The sequence below is a fragment of the Fukomys damarensis genome, unplaced genomic scaffold, assembly GCF_012274545.1.
Source record: "Fukomys damarensis isolate Sample0158 unplaced genomic scaffold, DMR_v1.0_HiC HiC_scaffold_11, whole genome shotgun sequence".
Lineage (NCBI taxonomy): Eukaryota > Metazoa > Chordata > Mammalia > Rodentia > Bathyergidae > Fukomys > Fukomys damarensis.
In genome coordinates this window covers 43,420,774-43,430,206 of record NW_022900923.1, presented here as the reverse complement: position 1 = coordinate 43,430,206, position 9,433 = coordinate 43,420,774, and the positions used below count along the sequence as shown (strand labels likewise).

At 54.8% G+C, this 9,433-nt stretch overlaps 1 long non-coding RNA gene across 1 annotated transcript in view; it reads left to right on the top strand.

The window, feature by feature from the left end:
• The window catches only part of LOC104854519, a 9,153-nt gene extending 1,840 nt beyond the window's left edge, over positions 1 to 7,313 (top strand). Inside the window, exons 2-3 of the long non-coding RNA XR_002025006.2 lie at positions 3,167 to 3,286; positions 4,186 to 7,313. This is a non-coding gene — a long non-coding RNA (uncharacterized LOC104854519). The remainder of the gene's footprint in view (positions 1 to 3,166; positions 3,287 to 4,185) is intronic.
• Positions 7,314 to 9,433: the final 2,120 nt, after the last annotated feature.

The following is a 9,433-nucleotide window of genomic DNA, read 5'->3' as shown; positions in this document are numbered from 1 at the left end:
TGGTGAGGGGCGCGTGTGCGCTCCCGGAGCCACTGCAGCATCTCTGCATCAAGATCTGCTCCTCCCTCTCCCAGCCTCAGCTCACTGGCTGGTTCCGTCCTCAGCCAACTCGGGCCCTGGAGATGGCTTCCGCGGCCCCTCCCGCCCCTCCCGTGTCCCCACCCTCCCAGCTCTACCTCATTTGCTGTCATTCAAGGATCTGGGAGGGAGCCCAGCGCCTGTCTTCCATAATGCATGGGCAGCTGCGGCCGAGGGGCTGGGGAGGGGTGACGGAGAGGGACAAAGAAAGTGGCTCTCGCTCCTCAGACCTGGAGACCCACGGGCCCCAAGTCCTCGCTTCCCCCAGAAACCCCCTATTACAGGGAGGGACCCCAGTCAGGTGTCACGGGTTTGCGGGGGGAAGGAGGGTCCGCTATATGCCCCATCATCTTTTTTGGGGGGGGGAACTGGGGATGGAATTCCCGTCCTTGCACTTTCAAGGCAGGTGACAGAACCACTGAGCTAAATCCCCGGCCCTGCCCCTCATCATCTTCATCTTCATTGTTTCCTTTGCTCAAAAGCAACTTGAGTTTTTGGTAAAAATAGCGAAACCTTAAGGGACATTTCTAAATTGCTGGTATGAGTCCCTTGCCCACCACCCTTATTGAATTTGAATATAGTTCCTGCCCGGGTGTCATTTTATTTTCCTGTGTACAAGTTACGGTTTGTTAGTGTTGTTTTAGGAAAATGGGATCACTTCACCCATCATGATTTGCAAAATATTTTAAAATTGTGTAATTGGCCTTGGACAGCTCTGCACGCCAGTGCGTGTGGATCTGAGCCCACTTTTATCAGCCAGCAATGTGAGGTCACGAACATCTTGCTGGATTCGGGGTGAGGGCTGGAAGGGCTCTGTGACTCTGCTGAGGGCCAGCTGTGTGTGCCTGGCTGTGCACCTTGCCCTCTCTGAGCCTCGCCTGTACCCTGAGGGGTTCGGCATGGCCAAGGTCGCTGCCAGCTCTGAGACACATGTCGCATTGCTGGTCAGCAGCGATCTCTCCCGGCTGCTCCTGTCGGGTAGGGCCCGGGAGCCAGAGGGACCAGCCGTCTGCAGGGCTAGTCAGCCTGTCGAGCTGACACTGCTGTCCGGCGTGAGTGGCAGGGCTGGTGGGCAATCCAGATGCAGCCACAGCTGGCAGGACGTCTCGGCCCTCGGTGTTCAATGGCTCACCTGCCAAGCATGGAGCAGGGCTCCCTGTCTTCCGAGTCAGATGGCCTGGAAAAGGAGAGGGGGGCTCTTCTACCCCCTTATCCTTCGCCTCCCCTCCCGAGGGCTTGGGCAACTTGGGAGCTCGTCTCTTTGCTCCTGATGTGGGGACACCTGATTTTGCCAAGGGTGACTCTTGGATACCTTTGAATGCTGCTTTGGAAAGACAGGCACATCAGCCTCCTTCCAGGACATCCTTCCCTTTCCCACCCCTGCCCTCATGGTCCTGTCTGTCCGTCTGTCTCTCTGGGAACTGGCTCCTGCCGACCCCATCCGAGTCAGTCCTGCCCTGAAGAGAGGCTCTGCACGGCCCCCTTCCGTCCTTGCCTGCTCCTGGGGGCATCAGGCCTAGAGACCAGCTGGCCCTGAGCAAGGGTCTGGAGATGCTCTTGAGGCTGCTTTAGGGGACAGTTGTCTCTGTGACTCTATTTTATGACAGCGGCTGCTGTTGTGGTGGGGTCAGGTCCTTGGGGGTAGCCATTAGCACAGGGACTTTGGTCTCGAACACTCAGGTCCCGATGCCACCATCCTGTTCCATGCCAGGTGGACTCCAGCAGGTACAATAAGTGAACAAGAATATTCACCCCCTGGGCCTGGGCCTGAGCCTGGGCCTGGGCCTGAGGACAGTTCCCAGTGTTTTATCTTCTCCGTGGAGAAGGTGTGTGTGGGGGCCGGGGGTCCTCAGGGTCGGCCTCCGAGATGCTCGTCCTGAGGAGAGCATGCATGAGTGCTCGGGGGTCCAGGATGAGTTTTGTTGTGGGGCCATTAGTAGGACGACCACAGCAGGGACACCTCTCTCAATGCCTGTCACGCTCCGGGACTCGTGCCTTGGCTTTTGCTCAAGTGCTCACCCAGGAAGTAGGATGTAGTCGTTACTGTTACTGTTTCTGTCCTCATCCTACAGATGACAGCAGTGACAGCCAGGAACGTGCTCACGGGGCACAGCGGACCAGTGGTGTGGCGGCCTCCTGGCTTAGCCCTGTCCTGCCAGTCAGTCACTGTCCCCTCTTCTGCGGAGGGGACGGAATGGAGGACAGGACCCCTCCTCTTTTCCAGAGCCTGGACCCCTGCTGGTGGTTGGCCAACAGGACACGCTCCTTTCTGTGGAGAATCAGCCCAACCTCATTGTCCACACCCCAGCTCCGAGTTGAGTTCCAAACGGGGCAAAGAAGGGCCAGCTGTAGACGACCAGGTGACCAAATGACCGCTGAGGTCATTTCGAGGACCACGCAGGCTCCTGCTCCAGACCAATAGCAGTGGAGTGAGAGGTCTAAGTGGTCAACAGGGGCCTCTGGCTTAGTCCCAGGGCACAGGTAGGGAGAGGGGAGACCCTGACCTGCTCTCTTTCTTCACCGGTCCCCATGTGCACACCTCCTCTCCTGGCCTCTCTGGGCACCAACATTGTACCTCTGGTTTTGGGCTGAGGTGACCATAGAATGAAGCGGGCGGGACCCAGCATAGCAGCTGGGCAGCGAGTGCTGGCGCTTGTCCCTTGGCCTCTTTGGGATTCAGCCTCCTGGTCTGTAAAATAAGGGGTGGGCATTTCAGGCTGTGCAATGGTTGGGGTGGCTCTGGGATCCCATCAAGAGAACAGACTCTGTCCCGGCACTGTCACTCCTACCTGGACGACATGGGGAAGGTCACCGAGGGACACTTCTGTTCATCAGTAAAATGGGAACAGTCCTACTCCTACTTAGGATAGTAGTGAGGATATTTGGGTTCAATATAATGATTGGTTTTGAGTCAGGTTCTTGCTGTATAATTTAGGCTGGCCTTGAATCACAGTGATCCTCCTGCCTCAGCCTCCCAAGTGCTAAGATTACTGGTTTGCACCACCATGCCCAGCAACAATATAATGATTTTTAAAAGCACTCTGTGAATCGTCATTTGCCCAGCCAAATCCGGATCATTGTTTCCCAGACTCTGCGGTCTCTGGAGGAAGGATCATCGCAGCAAGGCCTACATTTCCCAGCCCCCACCTCCTCTTAGCGCAGCGCCTGCCCCATGAGAGAGACCCAGGAGGCATTTGTCACCTACTAGGTGAGCAGAAGAGCGGGGATTGGGAGGGAGGGGACGAGCACGTGGGTGAGGCTTCAGTGAGGTGCGGTGGGCTGCACCTTGGCTTGGGCCTGGACAGACAGGGGAGGTGGGGAATGCAGGAGCCGGGACCTGGAGTCTGGGAAGAGTCTGGAGGAGACACGCGGGCCTGAGCCGCTAAGCAGCCGTGCGGGAGGGAAGTCTCAGGTCTCTGTCTGCATTGGTCTTTCTCACTCTGCTTCAGAGCCTGGAGGGGTCTGTGGCCCAGAGGGGCCTAATTATTCTCTTTGCCATTTCAACCCAGGGCTTTTTGGAGCCATGTTTTCAGGCTTATAATAGACAATGCTAATGTCATTATTAATATTTAATAGTAATGATGCTAATAATGCCCTGCATTTATGTAGTCTCTCCAAAGAGCTCAAAGAACCCGAGTTCTTTTTTTTTTTTTCTTTCTTTCTTTCTTTCTTTATGAAACAATTTGGCTGTTGTAGGCAGTGGGAGGGTGGGCGGATGGGGCAGAGGAGAGGGCTGGAGCACAGGGTGTTCAAACCCCAGCAAAGTGAAATGATCCAGCCAAGGTCACGGGCAGGGGAGGTGGGGCTGAACTCAGGTTTGGCTCCTTGGGTTTCCTGTCTGGAGCTCTGCCTTCCACTCCCCAGGGCATCTGGGTCTGAGGAAGGGGAATCTTTTGGTCCTGGTGAGAGTCATGCCATCCAGGGGGCAGGAAGGAACAGTCTTGGGGAGCAGCTGTAACCCCGGAACTGTGCTGGGCTCCAGCGCAGATGAGCATGGGGAGCCCCTGACTAAGCCTGCCTCGGGCTCCAGAGGGCGGGTGGGGACCCTGGAATCCTTGACTGGATTCTGCAGGCCTCTCTGAGCTCAGGCCAGCGCTTGTTTTCCAGGATCCCTGAACATCTGGTTGACAACCCTGAGGAAGGAGCTCCAGTCACACACATCAGTGCAAGACCCCCCCACTGATGTGCAGCTGCCTGGGGAGCCCCGCTGTGATGGCAAGAGGCAGTGTGTCCCCTAGAAGGGACCAAACAGGGGAGCTGGCTGGCTGTGGGTCAGGGGGATCTTGATTCCTATTTCACTTGCTCTATTCATGTGCGACCTTAGGCTTCTAAGCCTCAGTTTCCTATCTGTAAAATGCAGAGGGGATCCAGAGTAGCAGGGCCTGATGAGATGGATGCAGGTTGAACGCTGGTGGCAGGTGGGCGGGGACAGCGGAGCCTCAGGGCTCTGCATCCAGGGTGGGTGGCAGCCTTACGAGCCTGTTCCTGGGATGCGACCTTTGTGCATCTGCTGGCTGGCCTGCCTTAGTTCCTGCCCATTTCAGAGTCGCCTCTTCGGCCTTCACACTGTTTCTATGGCCCCCCGATGACCTTCCAGTGGATTCCCTTTCTGCTTATCACGGTCAAAGTCTGTTTCTGCTGCCTGCAACTGAGAACCTGGATAGATTCAGCACTTAAAGTTCCTAGCACACTGCCTGGCACACAAAGTGTTCAATAAATGATAGCCAGAAATTGTTAGAAAATAATGTATCCATCCACTTATCTACCCACGCATCTGCCTGAACATTCATCCACTTAACAGGCAAGTGTTAATACCTCTTGTATCAGGTACTGAACCAAGTGCTGGGGGCACCAGGGAGAATAAGATATGGTATGCGGGGCCGGGGATTTAGCTCAGTGGTGCCTCGCCTGCTTCCCAAGTGCAAGATCCTGAGTATGATCCCTGGTACCAGAAAAAAAAGACACACACACACACAAAAGACATGGTATGTGTTCTTGGGATGCTCACGGTCCAATGGTAAGACTGACATGTAAAAATAATCATAATGCAATCTGGTAAATGATATCAGCCAAATTTGCACAGAGTATCATAGAGAAGTCCTTCCCCCGGCTTGGAGAGGCTCAGGAACAGAGAAAGTATTTCCGGGAGTCCTGAGGGAGAGCTCTGAGGTCACCAGACCCCAGAGGTGGGAATGGGCCGGAAGGGGTGAGGCCAGGAGGAAGCAACCGTAGTGCATGGAGTTTTGGGAGGGGTTTGGTGTGGGCCTTGAGGTGAGGGTGCATGGGAGGGAAAGACTGGAGGTGCGGCTGGGCCTCTGTCTGACAACGCGGGGAACACTTGCAGGGATCTGGGGCTGTGTGAGGCAGGCTGAGGAGAGGCTTTGAAAGTTTCCCCAGGGGCCCGGGGAAGGTGAGCGTGCAGGAGACACACAGGCCTACAGGGCCTTGATAGTGTGGGTGAGCTTTATCCAGTCACTTGGGAGGCTTGAAGGGCAAAGTCGGATGTTTCCCTGAACAATAAGAAATTCTGGCCCAAGATCGAAGCATTAGTTTTTTGTTTTTTTTTGTGGTACTGGGCATCGAACTTGGATCCGTGCCCTTACGAGGCAGGCTCCGGAACCACTGAGCTAAGTCCCCAGCCCCGAAGCATTAGTTCTTGCTTGCACATTTCCAGACTGTGGAAAGCAGACTAGCCAGCCCCATGGTTGTATAAGCCAATTCCTTGAAATACATTCAATATGTATGCAGTGCATTCACTGTATATATTTTATACACACATAGGCACACACACACGGTCCTTGACTTATGATTTTATAGTTTACACTGGTAAGGAAGCCATATACGTTCAATAAAAACTCTTCTGAATATTGAATTTTGATCTTTTCCCGGCCTGGCACTACGTGGGACTGCACTCCTTTTCACTGGTGGGCAGTGACCACGATCATGAGAGCAAACAACTGATACTCTACAGCAAGCTGTGTTGCTAAGCGATCATATTCAGTGGGTTGAGTGTATGGAATGTACTCTGGGCTTAATGATATTTTCAGTTCACAGTGGATTTCTTGGGACATAACTCCACGGTAGGTCTGGGAACATCTATATGTCTTACCAGTTCTGTTTTTCTGGAGAGCCAGGCTGAACCATTGCCCTTTGCCTGCTCTATCTGCTGCCCCTCTCGACTTCCCACTGTCTCAGTCAGTTGGGGCTGCTATAACAAAATCCCGAGGTTGGCTGGCTTAAGCTGCAGACATTTACTTCTCATAGTTCTGGATGCAAAGTTCAAGGGGGCAGATCCAGTGTCCAGTGAGAGCTGGCTTCCTGGTTTGCCTTTGGCCATTTTCTCAGGGCAGAGAGCAGAACAAGCCCTCAAGTCTCCTCTTAGAAGGGCACTGATACCATTTCTGGGGGCTCCCTCCTCATGACCGAATCACTTTCCATCACACTGGGAGTTTAGGTTTCAACTTATGAATTGGGGTGGGGAGAGACACAAGCATTCAGACAACAGCATTCTACCTCTGAGTATGGCGTGCTCTAAACTTCGCTATTCTCTGTCTCCTTCCGGTCCATAGCCCCAGCCTGAATCCTGCCCACTATTTAGTCCTGCCGACTTGCCCCACTCTGGCCTGTCCATGTGTGCCCTCCTCCTGCTCTGTCTCAGTCTTAGCTTGGCCCTCACCGGGTTCTACCTCCATCCCCTGCCCTCCTGTGCCAGTTCCGCCATAGTCAGAGTGAGCTCCAACTTCCCCAGCCTCTTCTGGCTCTGGGTTAGGCTCCGGGCTCGTTCTCTACCACGTGGGGCTCATGGAGGCGCTGTATCCGGTCTCCTCTGTAGTCCACTCTACTTTCTCCTACTCAGTCCAACCCACGTCGATCCACTTGCCCCTTCTTGTTTGTTTTTGGTACCAGGGATTGAACTCGGTTCCTTGTGATTTCAAGGCAGGCCATCGAACCGCTGAGCTAAATCCCCGGTCCCTGGCTCTTCTTGTTAGGAGTAGTGATGTTCTCCTTCATCTGCACCTGGCTCAGTCCCCCTCTCCCTCAAGAGTTAGGCCAGCAGTCACCACCTTGAGCTCTGTGCTAGACTCTCTCTGTAGGCCTTTGGTGTCCACTGCAGTGGCCTACGCATCACAGGAGGCCGGCTTTCTAATTAACCTATGTGGTGAAGGTGTCTTCACCACCGCAGCTCGTACCTTTGCTCCCAGCTTGGTGTCTGGTGCCAAGTGTCTACATTTGTCCTGTGTTCCTTTCTCGAGGTTCAGGATGAGGCTGGATGGGACACACTGGGCACATTTGGCTACTTCTGACTCTGCCCTGGGTGTCCTGCTTGTGTTGTGCAAATGCCTTCAAGCAGGTGCAGCACCGATGGAAGCACAGGGCAGGTCTGACATCCTACTCGTCACCTCAGCCCAGTGCCTGCGGGCTGCTTGGGTGAAGCTGGCCACTGCGGTCCCGGATGTGCTGGTTCCCCGGCTATTGGAGGCTGCAAGGTGAGTGCAGATCTCCCTGGGAGGAAAGAGGGGTCCAGGGTAGGCTCCATGGATGCTCAGCCTGCACTCAGAGGGCCTGTGCATTGATTCTCTTCTGCTTCTGTCTAGGAATTAAGTGTAACTTTTAAACAGAAGCCCAGAGTTCTATTTTACACTGTGTGCTACTAATTCCATTGTCGATCTGGTTACCTTATTAAAAAGTTTCCAGAGAAAATGGGTTAAAGGGAATTGGGGGTGACCCCACTCCCACCCCTAGAGGAGAGGGGCTCCATTCACAACTTCAGCCTCTGCCTCTGCTTTGTGAATCTCACGGAAGCAGGTGGAAAAGGACCCAGTGTTTTGATCCCTCTGAGATCCTTAAAGCCAGGGGTATGGTCTGTGGGGGTAAGAAAGCAGTTTATGCTTTTAAATGGTTTAAAAACTCAGAAGAATGTTTTATGACACACGAAAATAATCTGAAATTCAAATTTCAGCGCTCATAAATGAAGATCAGCTGGAGCACAGCTGTGCTTGTTCCTTATGTTTTGTCTGTGGCTGCTTTGGTGCCACATCGGTACCTGAGTCTGCAGCCACAAAGGGGAAAGCATCGACTACCTAGTCCTTTGCAGAAAGTGCTTGCCAAGCCTGGTTTAAACCACGCCCCTGTCACCTGAAGCCTAGGATCAGTAATGGAGGGGATGTCATTGACATCAGGTGTTGGGCTTTTTTTTTTTTTTTTTTTTTTTTGCTTCAGCTCAGTGATTCTCAACTAGGGCGCATTCGGGGAAGCCTGAAGAGACCCGTGGTAATCGTGATGGGGCTGTGTATGGGGTGGGGAGGAGGGTGTGCGCTGGCCTCTCGTGTCTAATGCTCACGACTGTCCCCCACCTCCCCAAATGTCCATAGCTGGGCTCGAGGAACCCTGTGTCGGAGCAGGGGCAGCAGACTCTGGACAGTCTTCCGGACTGGGCAGCAGTCAGAACTTCCACTGGCCTGGAAGACAGTGTGCATGGAGGGAGGGGGTGGCGGGAAGGGCCAGGATGAGTTCCCACGGCCCCTTTACTTACTCGGGCCGTGGGCAGACCTGAAATGGGAGAACATCCGCTTTCCCTGCAACCCCAAAGGACCAGAATGGGTGTCCACCGGGTGAACTGGTAAACGTGACCCTGGAGGGAGAGGTGGTTATCAAGGTCACCAGCCACGGTCCAGGGAGGGGCGCCAGCGGCCCGGAGATGCTCCCAGGAGGCCAGGTGAGCAGGGTGCTTGGGCTCAGGCGGAAGGAGCGTGAAGCCGGGAGCCCTGACAGGAGCCTGGCACCGCTCGCACCAGCCTTCTGGAGAGTGTGAGGAACAGATGCTGAGGCTGTCAGACGAGAGGCTCCCGGCACTTTGCGAAATTGCAGAATTAACAAAAGGACGGTTGTTTTCAGGGAACACGAGCAGGGGTGCAGCGTGCACAGCTGCCTTGCTCCTGGGATTCGCTTTCCGGAAGGCCGAGGAGCAGCGTCCTCCTGCCTGGGCTCGGGCTGGGTGGATCAAGGGCAGAGGTGACTGAGTCATCAGCCGGGAGGCAGCATGGGGTCAGGTTGGAGCCAGAGCCGGGGCCAAGACCGACCCTAGCAGGCTCTCTGGAGGTCAGGCCGTCCACCCTGCTGCCTCTGGGTCCAGCCTGGCAGATGGCATCCTGCCGGCCACCGACCCAAGCAGAGGGGCCCTCAGCGGGAATGAGAATTCACCAGCTGTTATTTGAAAAGACCCCAGAAGCGGCAGCCAGCTCTCTGTGGAAGCTTCCCGGACAAAGAGGAGTATATCTGAGGGTCTGAGGGAGTCTGTGCCTTCTGGGGTGGGGAGCGGGCAGTGGGAGAGGCCTTGTCCTGGGTGCTTACCTGG